The sequence below is a fragment of the Phascolarctos cinereus genome, unplaced genomic scaffold, assembly GCF_003287225.1.
Source record: "Phascolarctos cinereus isolate Bilbo 61053 unplaced genomic scaffold, phaCin_HiC Scaffold_4;HRSCAF=312, whole genome shotgun sequence".
NCBI classification, from domain to species: domain Eukaryota; kingdom Metazoa; phylum Chordata; class Mammalia; order Diprotodontia; family Phascolarctidae; genus Phascolarctos; species Phascolarctos cinereus.
The window spans coordinates 595683742-595697894 of record NW_027555847.1 but is presented as its reverse complement, the minus strand read 5'-3'; the positions used below and the strand labels follow the sequence as shown (position 1 = coordinate 595697894).

At 36.8% G+C, this 14153-nt stretch overlaps 1 protein-coding gene across 1 annotated transcript in view; it reads left to right on the top strand.

Annotated features, from left to right (window-relative positions):
- RRM2B (ribonucleotide reductase regulatory TP53 inducible subunit M2B) overlaps positions 1-14153 on the top strand; it is a 108970-nt gene that overhangs the window by 44565 nt on the left and 50252 nt on the right. Inside the window, exon 9 of the transcript XR_013486300.1 lies at positions 10157-10277. The gene's annotated coding sequence lies outside the window, so the exon portion shown is untranslated. The remainder of the gene's footprint in view (positions 1-10156; positions 10278-14153) is intronic.

The window sequence follows — 14153 nt, the reverse complement described above, 5'->3', positions numbered from 1 at the left end:
TATAAATCCAGCCTCATAATAGAGTATAATCTTTATGCTAGATTGATATAATCTCCTTGCTATTATTTTATTTAAAATTTTGCATCAATATTCCTTAGGGAGATTAGTATAGAGTTTTCTTGTTTTTTTGTTCTTCCTCATTTAGGTATTAAAACCATATTTGTGTAATAGAAAGAATCTGGTAAGACTCTCTTTACCTATTTTTCAGCAGTTTATATAGTATTGAAATTTATTGTTCTTCAAATATTTGGTGAAATTTGCTTGTAAATACATCTGGTCCTAGTTCTTTTTCCCCTTAGGGAGCTCATTTATGATCTGTAGATTGTTAATCTTAAAGGGACAACATGTGAAATCACACCAAGTATAAAGAATGCAACCTCTGTAATCACCAGCCAAGGATGCTTGCAAAGACTGCGAAGACAATTTGGTAGTGGTGAGCTCCCTTAGCAAGCATATGCCAATTTCATTTAATATGCTATTGAATAAAGAGGGGAAAGAGCCTTTGAATTTATAACTCAAGTGGTCCCCTTTCAAACTTGTCACAAGAAAAAAAAAAGAAAATAAATTTGATAATCAGTCTAAAATTTTTCTGGGTCTCAGAATCAAGCAAGAAAGTCTACAGCTTTTGGAAATGACTTTTCTTCATTTTTAAAAATACCTTTTTCTGAAAGACCAGCTCCATTTTTTGTTACTTTTTCTGTTCTGTATAATTCCCCAATGATTAACAACAGGAATTTAATGAGCACATCCACAAGTTCCTTCAGGACCCTGGAATGCAATTTGTCAGGGCCAGGAGGCTTTTTAATATAGCAAAATGTTCTTTTATTATCTCTTTACCTATCTTGGGCTTCAACTCCTTTTTAACTATGTTTGTTCTGCTCTTTCCAGTAGAGAATTTCTGCTTTCTCTTTGTCATCTGTTAAAATAGCACCATCTGCCCAAACTTGCTGGTTTTGCCCTCATAACTCTGAACATATTTTTAAAAGCCCTGTCTATTGTTCTTAGCATTTTTCCCAACCTCAGCTCATTCTGGGCTCTTGACATTCTTGCTGACATTTGAATGGGTTGGTGCCATCCTTTCACATTGCATCTTTATTTATGTACTCCTTTTTTGCATTTTTTTTATACATGGTTTTTTAAAAACTGAGTTCAATGGAAAGATCCCTATGTAGCTTCATTGATTTATTTAGATGCCACATTCATTTCTTCCTCATAAGAATTTTGTTGTTGAGAACCTCCTATCCAGAAGTGTGCTGGAGACACTTGAAATGTCTTTCAAGAGTTGATTATTAAATTTTCAGGATGAGCTGAATCACCTTGGAAATGAGCTTGGAAATCACCTTGGAAATCAGCAAATGTTACAAATTGGGGCTTGATTGTTTCATTGATTGTCTAGACTTAAGATGGTGATGGGAAAAGTAGTAATAATGCAGATTAAATTTAAAAGTCTGTCATGTAAGCATTTTTTGAGTTGTTAAACATTCACCTCAATAGCCTTGCTCCCACTCCTTTTCAGATATCTTCGCCTTTATAATCTTTGACTATGAACTCATAACTAGATTTTTTTCCTAACCCTAAAGCAATCTGGTTCTGTTCGGATGAATTTTTTTTTTATTTAGGAACTCTGAGATGGCATGATTCCTATCTCTTCTTTAGAATCCTCTCACTTCTACCTCACTGTTCAATTATTCTTTAATTAAGACTTTAGTCCAAGATAATAGTTCTCTTTGCTGCTTCTTTTACCTTCTGAGGAATGAAATTGTCAATGAAGCAAGTCAAGAATTTACCAAGTTATTCAGCTTTTAGTAGAATGAAGCTTCTAGCATGTATCTGGATAGTTGGAATCCCTCCTCATTATTATTTCTGATCACTGATTGCATCTTTTTCTTTGAGGATTTAAGACTTTTAAATTTGCATATATGAACACATATACATATGATATATGCATATGTAATGTATTCATATGGTGCATATTTAAGGTGTTGTGCATTCTATAATTAAAACTGTTTGAATAAATGAAGATAGCAGTTTTCAGATTGTTTGGACCTTTGTACAATTTTGTAATTTATGCTATTAAATAGATCCACAATAGGCTCTTCTTTCACCAGCTTTCAAGTCCTCTTGCCCCTAGGAACCAAACCACCCAAATAGGTTGATACAAAGTTTTTAGGTTAATGTCAGTAGTTCTTTATTTTTGGAATATGAGAGGCATCAATACAATCTTTTCAATGTTAATTCAACCTCTTCATCTTACAAAGCTAAACAGCCAAAGGAAATAAATTAGAAAGCAGTACTTCGGGTTTTTAGTGAATGTTGACAGAAAAGATAGCACTCTGATTCACCTGCTAAATTTCTCTGTTCCACTGGTTTTTTTGAAGTCAGTAGAGAAGTAACAGGTCTCTTTAGGACTTTCTTAGACTTTATTTTGTACTGCATATTAAGAAAGTATCATCCATATCCTCACTCTGCCCAGTTGATCTATAGTAACATTTTCTCCCTCCATATCCTACCCCATTCTTGTCACCTTGTGTTTCCCTTAATCATCAGAAATTATGTGTACTATGGTTTGACTTCAAAGTTCCTAGATATTATTCCAGGTCTATAAGTTTTTAAATATGTAGTGTTATTCTCCTAGCCCTTTATAGTATCTATTTCTCTAGCTTCCTTCCATAGTCATATTCAAGGCATATTTATTTTATTTTATATTTCATTTAACCACAAATGAGAACTTCCTATTTGGTGGTATTTACCTTATTTTGTTAAAATTTCAAGTTAATTTTTATTCGTTATACTTTTTGAGGACTTTAATATAGAGAAGTCTGAGGTCATACTGTTCCTAACTTTCTTCCCACTGATTTATTCTTAGATACTTCCTCCACTGTTATTTTTCTTTCCATGGTCCTCTATAGCAGAAGTGTCAAAAATATGGTCTGTGGACCACATGTGACCCACAATACTTCCAGGTGTTGCCCGAATTAGAATAGACTGTAACTGGGAAATATTTAATAAAATAAATAAAAATACAATAAAACATAGATAATGTTAATATACAGTTTTCTAAGTCAACATGTGGTCCATAGGGATCCTTATGTACAGTTCAGTGACTCTCACGTCTGTTTGAGTTTGGCATGGCTGCTCTATAATGTCAATGTGTGTTAATCACCAACATTTTACAATTATATGTGGGCATTTTTCTTTAAATTTGGCTCATGGGATCTCCTTAAATTTCAGCTCTAGGTTCTCATGATCTGATCAGAAAGTTGCCTTTCAAATACCCTGTTAAGATGAATTTTGTACTTTGCCAGCAGATTTTTTTAAAAAATCTTAAGCCATGATCCAGAAAAATAAATCCTGCTTTCCAATACCACAAATATAACCAGCTGTTTACTTCCAGAAGAAGTGAAAGTACTTCTAGTGCCTCCAAGGTCCTTCTGTTTCCAATTCAGGAATTTTCAGAGACTAGGGACATACTCCAAGTTTCTTCTGGTGGTATTATTGCTTTTTATGTAAATCAGCAGTCAATGGGTTATTTATCTTTCTACTGTCACTTTTCAATTCTCCTCCAGTGGTCTAATATCCTTCAGTTTGACATATTAATACTGGAAGAATTTAATGCAAGCACCGTGAGGGTAGAGACTTATCCATTTTTTTGTCTCTTCTCAGTATCTTTACTTTATGAGTCAAGGTGCTGGGAATACAAAAATAAAAACAGACATTGCAAATAGACACTATCTTTTGGTTCCAAAAGAACTGAGCAGAAGGGTAGTGGACTGTATTACAGTACAAATTCTTTCTCCCTGAAACGAAGGCTTTTCTTTTTAACACCAATGTCTTTCTAGTGTTATTATATGATTATAGTGGAGTCTCCAAAGAATCAATATTGAGAACTACCCAAAAAGCAAGGGAAAAGATGAATGGTGGACAAGACTTAGCTCCAATGCATTACAAACAAGTAATTATTTAGAAGAAGTAGTATAAACAAAGTCAACAAAGAAATGAGTACAAGAAGAGTGGGTTGGGCTTGTTCCCTGGCCCCTTTATGTCCCAGTGAATGGGGACTGTGTGAAAAATGATGAGTGCCTGAGCCAGGAAAAGTCACCCCTCCAGTAAGCTAGAAAAGCTGTTGAAAAGCTCTGCCAACTTCTTGTTTGAATATATCATTTGGAATTCTGTAAGCTCTTGGACTTTCCAGTGATCCCTCCAGCCTGGCGTCAATGGTAACTGCATGCACATAGTGGCAAAGACTAGTGTTAGCCTAGGTTGGCCTAAGCCTGGCCCTCAGGTCCTTGGCTACCTCTTCTGTCTTGTATTTCTTTTCCCTGAATCCAAATCATTTTCCTGAGCTTTCGAGCTCTAAAACAGGAGATACTGATTTAGGGATTTCTGCAACAATTTCTTAGAGGAAAAGATGACTGCCACCAGAAGAGTCTATAGCTTAAAGCACAAAGAAAGCCTAAGTGATGCCCTGGTATATCAGGAGATCTTGACTTGTGAATTATTCAGGTGGTGTGAGTCAGAGGTGAAAATGAAATATCTGTTCAGCTGTCACATAATGTGTCTTTATCTCCTGGGAAAGTATAATAGGTAATAGTTGATTGTTTTATATTTTAAGTATTTGTTATGAGCCTTTGGAATCTTAAGCACTTCTTTTCTGGTGGAGAAAAGAAATAGCTGTCCTATACCTGATTTCCACTTTGTACATTGAGTACCATTTCTAGGAGGGAATATATATATATATATATATGCTAATTATTATTATTGTTATCATCAATCAACAATCATTTTTAAGTGCCTATGTGACAGGCTCTGGGGATGCCAAGAATTTATTAGCCACAGTAATTCTGAGTGGTCATAAGTATATCAATCTGTACAAATGGAGGGAAGGAACACTTACTAATGACCCTGCAAGAACTGAAATATAACCACCAGGAGATACTGCTGACCAGTGATCTGATTCTGTTTGTTAACATGGACAAGTACTGTTAATCTAAAACTGATCCCCAGCATTTACGTTTTCCCTTCCAACACAAGAGGATATTTGGGGGGTAACAAGCAATCTCTCTGACTCTCAGAAAGCTGATTGTCTCTCTTCCCTTGGTTGCACTCTTTTTGTGTGTGGTAATGTTTGTCTCCTTAATCTAAGGGTTCAGCATCAATTTATCCAACCAGATTCTTGGTTCAGTCCCTATCCACTTAAGAAACTCTCCCTCATCCAGTCTCTGCTGCATTTCAAGAGAGGTCACTCACAAAACCTCAGGAGTCATACCTAGTACAATATTAGAAAGGAGTAAAACATGTATGTGTATACACACATACATGTGTATATGTATATGTTTGTGTGTGTATTTATGTATGTATGTATGTATGTCTCTGCTAGGGTTGCTCTGCTTTGGCCACACCTCCTGATTTGTATAGGTTCATTCCCTGTTTGTCCCTGAGCCTTGCTATCAAAGTCTTATCTCAGGAAAATGACTGGAGGATTACAGGTTGGACTGCTTCCATTTTATCCATCCCCTCTTTACCTTACCACAGTTAGGCTATCTTGCCCAGCCAGATGACCTTACTCCTATTTCTCATGGGAACTTCCATGACTAGGTTAATGTCCTACAGGCTTGTTCTTCCCTGATTCCCACAAGCCCTCCCCAGTCTCTTCCTTCTGCTTATGAGGCCACTGATGTATTTCTTTTTTGTTCAGGTACAGTTCAGAAGGGGTTGAGTAAAGAGAAGAAAGCTACAGAAAGGTTCTGTTAGACCTCCTCCCCTCCACATTCCTCTCAAGGGTTATGTCCTGGGTACTTTACTTATGTCATTGGGTTTCTTATTAGCAAGCAGGTAGCTCTAAGCTTAAATGGTTGTTAAAGGAAAATTCTTTGTTCAGGCTTTTGCCCTGATTAACAAGGGTAACATGCAGGACAAAGAGAATTAAAATTATTAAAAATACATGCAGGTAACAACATGTTGATGGGCTAATCCCTGGAGATCAGCAAGGGATCAAAATGGAGTCAGCTTTTATTGATAACTTCCATAATGAGGTACAGATGCGTTGGATAGGTCCATATCAGCAAAAAGGGATGGGCCATCGCATCTTAGCATCTTTCCAGTTGCTGGTACATGAGGGCTAACAGGTACGTGATGTATAGCGGGTAATACAAAAGCTGCAAAGTGCAGCTCCTCCTCCAGTGAAGCCTCTCTCAACAGAACCTACCCAACACTGATTTATAATCAGGACTGGGAATGATGAGTCACTGGGTCAGCATAACTTTCAATATGGTGATAACAGCAATGCTCCGTTGAGAACTTGGCCTGTATCCCACAATTCTCCATATGGTGCAACACAGACCCTTAGCGCATCATTCAAAGCATTTCAATAGATAATAATTGAATTGTACTCTACTAGATGCTATGGAGCTAATGTCATACAGGCCTGGTCCTGGACCTCTAGGGGCTTATAATGCAAGATAATTCATCATTCATATCCTATTCCCAAAACTTTGAATTCATCATTCCTTTATACAGACTTTTCCTAGTTCTGTTGAGGTCAGGTTACCTTGACTCAAAAGTCCATATTTATCAGCAGTGATTCCCAAAAATCCACCTTCACTCTGATTTGCTGGCTGTTCCTTCTCATTGGCTCTTACTTCCCCTACCTTCCTCAAGGTGCTTACTTCCATGGTTTGTAGCTATTTTGTTCTGGTGGTTAAAAGTATGAGATTAAGTTTGAATCTCCAGTTGGGACCAGTTAGCTTTGATATTTTTCATCTACTAAATTCCTAATCCTTATAAATGGGTACCCTTGGCCACAAGGGACACCAGATGAAAGAAATCATCAAGAATGCATCAACACTACAGGAAAAATGTCTTCTTTGTGCAGACTGGGCAGTCCATTCCACCCTCCCCCCATCAAATCAAATGCACTGTCAATATTTTCTTACAATGGCCCTTTCCTAAGGATCTTGGCATTAGGAATTAGGTCTCTAATCCTAGAGGCAGCTAGATGGTGCAGTGGATAGAGTGCTAGGCCTGTAGTCAGGAAAACCTGAGTTCAAATCTGGCCTCAGACACTGTCTGACCCTTGGCAGGTCATGTAACCTCTTCCTGCCTCAGTTTCCTCATCTGTAAAATGGGGATAATAGCACCTATCTTGAAAAGTTGTAAGAATTAAAGGAGATAATATTTCTAAAGCGCTTAGTATAGTGCCTGGAATGTAGTAGACACTTAATAAATGCTTATTCCTTTCCTCTTCCCTATTTGTTACATGGGTTTTGAATATTCTTTTTTTTCCAGTGGAAGGGAGGCAAGTGGGAGAAAAAAAGTGCTGATGAGGGGAAAATGAAAAGCAATAGCTTTAAAAAGCACAGAAATATCCTGGTCAAGGATTTTAGGTGAGCCAGTGCTGAGTGGTGTCCAGTGGGCCAACATCTGGATGCCTCTCTATTTTCACTTCTTTAAGTGTCTACTCACATAAAGAGAAGATTAAGGGAAGTTGTGATACCTTTCAAATACTTCAACATAGATTCAAGTATTTGGAAATCTGTAATAAGGACGAGAGTTTGAACTTGATCTTTTGGGGAGAACCAGGAACTGTGAGCAGAAATTACAAAAAGGCAAATTTAAGCTTGATGTCATGAAAAAAAACTTCCTAACAATTAGAGATGTTTACAAGTGGAATGACCTGCTGTGGGAGGTGGCAGGTTCCTCCTTCTTGAAAAATCCTCAGACAGAGGCTGGATGACCACAGATAAGGATTCCTTTCCAGCATGAATTGACTTTGATGTGATGATGGTGGTGACAATAATGACTGATGATGATGATGATAACTAATATTTACATAGCACTTTAAGGTGTGCAAAACATTTTCCATGTTATCTCATTTGCTTTTCACAACAACTCTGTGAAGTAGGTGCTATTATTATTCCCATTTTATAGGTGAGAAAACTGAGGCTGAGGGGGCTACCAGTTGCATAGGGTCACACAGCTAATAAATGTCTGAGGCAGGATTTAAACTTAGGTTTCCCTTATTACAGCACTATCTACTGTAGTAGCTAGCTTCTTTAGATGATGGCTGATGTCCCTTTCAGTTCTCCAATTCTGTGATTCTATGTTTTGCACGATCCAGTTCTATTAGTCTAATGAACTTTAGAACATAGGGAAGACCCACTTATATTTGAGAAACACATCTGTGATTGGGAAATAGTATTTGAAGGGGGTCTACTTTCAACATTTGTATTTTGTATACATATTATGTGTGTTATATATATATATATATATATATATATATATATATATACACGCATGTAAATTTATACACCCACATGTATATAAATTTTGTAAAGATGTTTATAGCATGCTTTCCACTACTGACTATTTGATGCTTGCATATCTTTCTCTCCCTGAAGGCAATTCAACTTGGCAATTATGCCCTAAAGCAATAACCATGAAAAGTATCATTTTGTCAGTTCAAAATAATAAATTATTCAAGATGACCTGCTGGACTAGTTCTGCTGTCTGCTTCCCACTCCTTTCTGTCTGTATGCAAGACCCCTTGCATTGGAGCAAAGCTAGGATCACCAGGGTCTCCCATAGCTACTGTCTCCTGGGTCCCAGAGAGAATTTGCTCTCACATAGGAATTCCTCCCTCCTCAAAATTCCCAGAACAGTTTCCTCCTACCTTTCCTATGTACTGTCATGTCATACTTGCTAATACATTTATATTTATCTGTCTTATTCCACCCTACTAGTCCATAAGTTCTTTGAGGGTAGAGGTGATATATCTAATACAATGATTTGCATGCAGTAGGCATGGATTAAATACTTATTGAATTAAACCGAACCTGCTGAAATGATGACATGAAACTAAGTTTTCTGTGAGATTGTCTACCCTGTGCATCTTGGCAAAAGTGAGGGGAAGAAAAGATTCAAGTACCAAGTGCAATGCCCCAGCTGAGATCACTCCATAGGACCTAACAATTTTCCATATGATAAAGAATAATAAAGAGATTTCCCTTATGTGAAGGATTTATGATCAGTTCAGAGTATAGAGATGTCAATTGAAACCATGTTTTCAGAATGAGATCGTAAAGAGAAAGAGGGATGAAGGCTTGGGTCAGAACTTTGGGTGATAACCGCATTTAGGAGATGCCAAGAAGGCAATAAACTAGCAAGTGAGCCATTGGAGTAATCAGACAGGTAGGGGGAGAGAGTACAGCATCATTAGTGTCTGGAAAAGAGAAGAGTATTCAGGAGGAGAAGAGGAGGGGATCAACAGTGTTAAGTGCTGCAGAAAGCCAAACCAACAAGAGGAAATTCTATTCTATACTTGATTCTCACCAACACAGAGGAACTTGTTGCTGGGTTTAAAATTATGAGAACCTTGGGGGAAAGTGACCATTTCATCTTCAAGTGTGTGATAGAGAAGAGGAAGATTAGGTACAGTCTGTTGTGTTCCAGAAATTTTAGGAAAGCAGATTATATAGTTTTCAAAGGAAGGATAGGTAAGATCCCATGTTTAAATATTCTGTAGGGTGAAGTCATCACAGGAAGTATGGGAAGTTCTCATGTAATTCTTAGGACACAAAGACAAATAATTCTGATCAGTAAGGAAAGAGGGACTGGTCTGAAGAGACTGATATGTGTGTACGAGGAACTTTTGCACATTGGGTAAATACCTTATGGAAGAATTATGGGATAATGGTTAAAAATCGTACAGGATGAGAAGGCATAGTGTGGTTGCAGTCTACACTATTGGAGGTAGTATCCACATTGATGAGATTGTAGAATCATCAAAATATCAAAGTTTCTAAGTTAAGGATAGATTGGAGAAGAAAGAGACCAGAGGCAGGAAGATCAGCTAAGTAGTTACGAGAATAATCCTGGCAAAAAGTGACACACATCAAAACTAGAGTGGTGGTACCCCCCTCCTCCTCTCCCTGAATTGCTCAGCAGTAGAATTTACATTAAGAGGTATTGTTCCATTCAGAGGAGTTGTTCTAGTTGTGGATTTCATTCCCATTTTAAAATCCGTGACTGAGAGTGCTTGTCACAGGGCCCAAGAAAAATCTACAGTCTGTCTCTTGGGAAGGAAAGACTTCACAAATCTATGAACTCTGGTTTTGAATTAGGCTGCTCATTAATGGAATATTTTTCTGTTGTTTTTTAGTAAAAGAACTCCCAAGGACTACAGTTTATTTGTTCTGCAACCTTCTGAGAAATGTGTTACATCATGTGCTGCTTCCAAAACCATGCTAATGAAATAGGGCTGTCAGAACTCATTTACACAGGTAATATTTCTGATGCATTCCGGCGGATGTCTACTCATGTAAAGAACTAGGCTGTCAAAGTTTTGTAAATCTACTAGAGGAGAAAAAGAAAAGGCTGATTTCTGCAACAATGTTTCCATGCCATTGTGGGGAGTAGATGCTTTCCCCTCTCTTGGTGATGACAATGAAGAATTTCAGTCCATAAAATTTAAAAAAAATTATTTCTTCTTAATGGGCATGGAGATGTCTTAAATACAAGGGACATTTCTTTTCTGCTTAAACTTTGGTGTTACTACTGAGTCTAATTAGTGGAAAATAATCATAATTTTTAATACTAGCCCTACATAATTTTATTTTTCAATGACATAATCATTATGTGCCACAATTTGTTTTGCTTTCCAATCAATGGGCACTTACTTTATTTCTAATTCTTTGCTACTACAAAATTGCTGGGATGAATGTGTGTATACACATATGTACATATACAACACATATACATGCATATATATATATATATATATATATATATGTGTGTGTGTGTGTGTGTGTAACTTTTCTTTTGGTCTTTGACCTTTTTGAGATATGTACCTAGCAGTGGGCTCTCTAGGTGAAAGGATATGGACATTTTAGTCACTTTTGTGGCAGAATTCCAAATTGCTTTCCAGAATGGTTGGTTCAATTCATAGATCCACCAGTATTCATACACTCATCTTTCTTTAATCCATCCAACATTGACTACTTTCATTTTTTGTCATCTTTGTCAATTTGCTGGGTATGAGGTGAAGCCTCAGAGTTGTTTTCATGTGCATTTCTCTAATTTGTATATTTGGAACAATCTTTCAATATGCTTGTAAATAATTTATAATTCTTTTGAGAATTGTTTATATCTTTTTACTGTTTACCCATTGTGAAATGGATCTTCTTACTTAAGACTTACTGTATATTTGTATTAATTCACTATACAGTTTGACTATCAGACTCAAAAAGCATTAAAATCACTCGTCAGCTCATTAATAAGGCCAATCAACAAAATGTTTTCTAAGAGTAGGGAATTTGTAACTACAGTGCTTGAGCAGTACTATGAAAATAAATTGCATAACCACAAGCTTCTCTAACCACTCTATTTTAAAATTTAACCACTTTAGAAAAAAGTGGTTTAGCTAAGATCTTGGACAGAGTCCAATTCTTCCTCCTTTCTGTTAACCCAGCCTGGTTCTCTGGGTTTCTATTTATAATTAGGAACTTGAGAGATTAGGGATGTCTGCTTTTTGTATTTCCTGGGACTGGTGGAGTTGGAGTTCTATTGTCTCATGTTGCTGTTCCAAATTTTATCCAGTCCTGTATCCAGCTGATATAATCAAGATATGATTATTGCCAGAGATCTGTGACAATTAAAAAGGTTTGAGAGACATAGTTTCTGGGTAACCTAATCATTTTATTAATAAGGCCAGCAGATTATTAATAAACGGATGGCCATTTGGCCATCTCTTTTAGACCAAAGACAGTCGTGGTGTTGGGCTCATAGTTTATATACCCTTCGAAGATTAAGTGTTCAATGAGGGTCTGAGAGTGACATCATGTTCCCCTTGGACAGAGAAACTATCTCTATACCAGACCACTCTCAGCCTTGGCTATCTAGACAAAAAGATCTACCTCCACCTAAGCTTGAGTAGAACACCTTAGATTAAATGCCTCATAAGGTTAGATGGGGTCTGACCAAGATGAGGGGCCTTAACTCAATCTCATTATCAGTAATGTCCTTCAAGAGACTGAAATTTTTAAAATCAGGAATTTGGAAGAAGAGTAGAGCTCTGAATCTCCCCAAGATATTGGTTATTAATAATCATTTCTCTCATATTTATTCTATTTTCCTATTCATAGACTAATAGAATCTTAAGATTTAGACCTAGAAGGGATTATAAGGAAAGGGGAGTAGATGCCCCTTTCTGGGTGATAACAATGAAAAATTTCAGGATGAAACTGAAAGCCAAAGAAGTTAAGAAACTTGCCTGAGGTCCCATAGGTGGCAAGTACTGTTCCTTGTGAATAAACATTTCCAAGACATTTTCCTTAAGACATGCTATTATCTATACTTTCCCTTTTAGAATTCTTCCAATCTATTAAAAATTTTTTTAAAAACTTATGAATATACCATAGTCTTTAAATGTGAGTTTGTGGTGTGCTGTGGTAGGCAGGCAATTCCTTTACTTTGACCTAAAACAATCCTTGGGAAAAAATCACAAACTGTAATTGGTCTCAAAATCTCCAAATTCAATCTTACCACTGGAAATATGTCTAGAGGTTCATGGTTTCTGTGTGACACAGAATACTCTCATCCCAGGCCCATTTTTACATTCTTTTTCTCATTCAGTTCTTTTTATTGCCTCAGCTTCCTCTTCCAGGCATAGGAACTGTCCATGGTAGTTCACTCTCAGCTGCACATACACAAGTGGTTGGATTAGGTCTGTTCACATTATCTGTTTATGGTTTTAGATTTGGTTTTATCCTTTTGTGTTGTAACATGTTGTGTACCCATTCCTATTTGTGAGTCAAGGTAGAGATTAGACAGAGGATAATGTGGGGATGTTACAATAATGTGTGTTTTAAACTTGTATTTCCCTTGTATTTTTAGGATTATTTCTTGGTTTAATAACTATTTGAAATATTATTGATCTCACTAATAAAGCAAGATGAGATAGCTTTTCTTGGTAAGGATAAACAATAGTTGCTTTTGCCTGTGTGAAGTGTTAAGGAGGTGTGTTATACAATCAAGGCTCTGGAAATCTTTTATTATCTATCTTCAGAATTTGAAAAGGCCTCTGTTCAACTCTTTTCTCTTCCATACCACTAACCAGTGCTTATTCCTTGCTATAAAGAATTTTCAAGATTCATCTGAGAGACAGGATTGTGAAGACTCCGCATCCCATCATCCTAATTAGAAATTTGGGGTTAATTTAATCTATCAGTTTCTGCCTACTCAGTAGTCCCTGATCCTCTAAAAGCCAAACTCAACCCTCTGCTCACTGTTGTCATTCAGAACCGCCACCTGCCTCAAGCAAAAAAAAGTTTTCTTTTGCTACTTCTCAATATGTCCTCATCACCATCCACTTCAATCCTGCCTCTCCTTAGTCACTATTCTCCTGTGACCACTCTTTTGACTATGTTCTCCTCAGGAACCTCACTAATCTATTGTTAACAAATATCCTTTCATTTTTGATCTCTTCCTTTTATACACATTCCTTCTTTTGTCACTAACTGAAATGTGGCTTTACATTAAAATATTGTATCCTTTGAAACCCTCTTCAATGTGGTCCATTCCTCTTATGCCCATTGATACACAGGGTCAGGAGGAAACAGTATAATAGTTGTTCAACATATCTACTTCTAGATCCTTGATCTGCCACCATCACTCAACAGCTTCTCCTCTTTTGAGATTCATGCTGTTCAATGATATTGTTTAATCCCTATCCTTTTCCCCCTCATATCTACCTCACCATCTTTTCCCAACATGTACTACTTGTTTATTTACATAAGAGAAACTAATTTGATCCTTGTAACATCCCTGTGGGTGTAAGGGCAAAATAAATATTTTCTCCTTTTCAGGTGACAATGCAAAGTCCTATAGAATTGAAACTATGAAAACTACTGACTCTAGAAAACATCAATTTTCTTTCTATCACATTGAGGTGCCTTCATAATTTAACAAGTGTATTCCTAGAATCAGAGAATCATAAAGGTAAAAGTAGTCTTAGAGGTAATTTGTGCAACTTCTCCCATAATGCAGGAATCAAAGTAGAAATTATGCTGGATTTGGAGATCAGAAGATTTGGATTCAAATCTCAGTTCTATAACTTGCTACCCCTGTGAACTGGGGCAAGTAACTTAACCTCTTTGGGC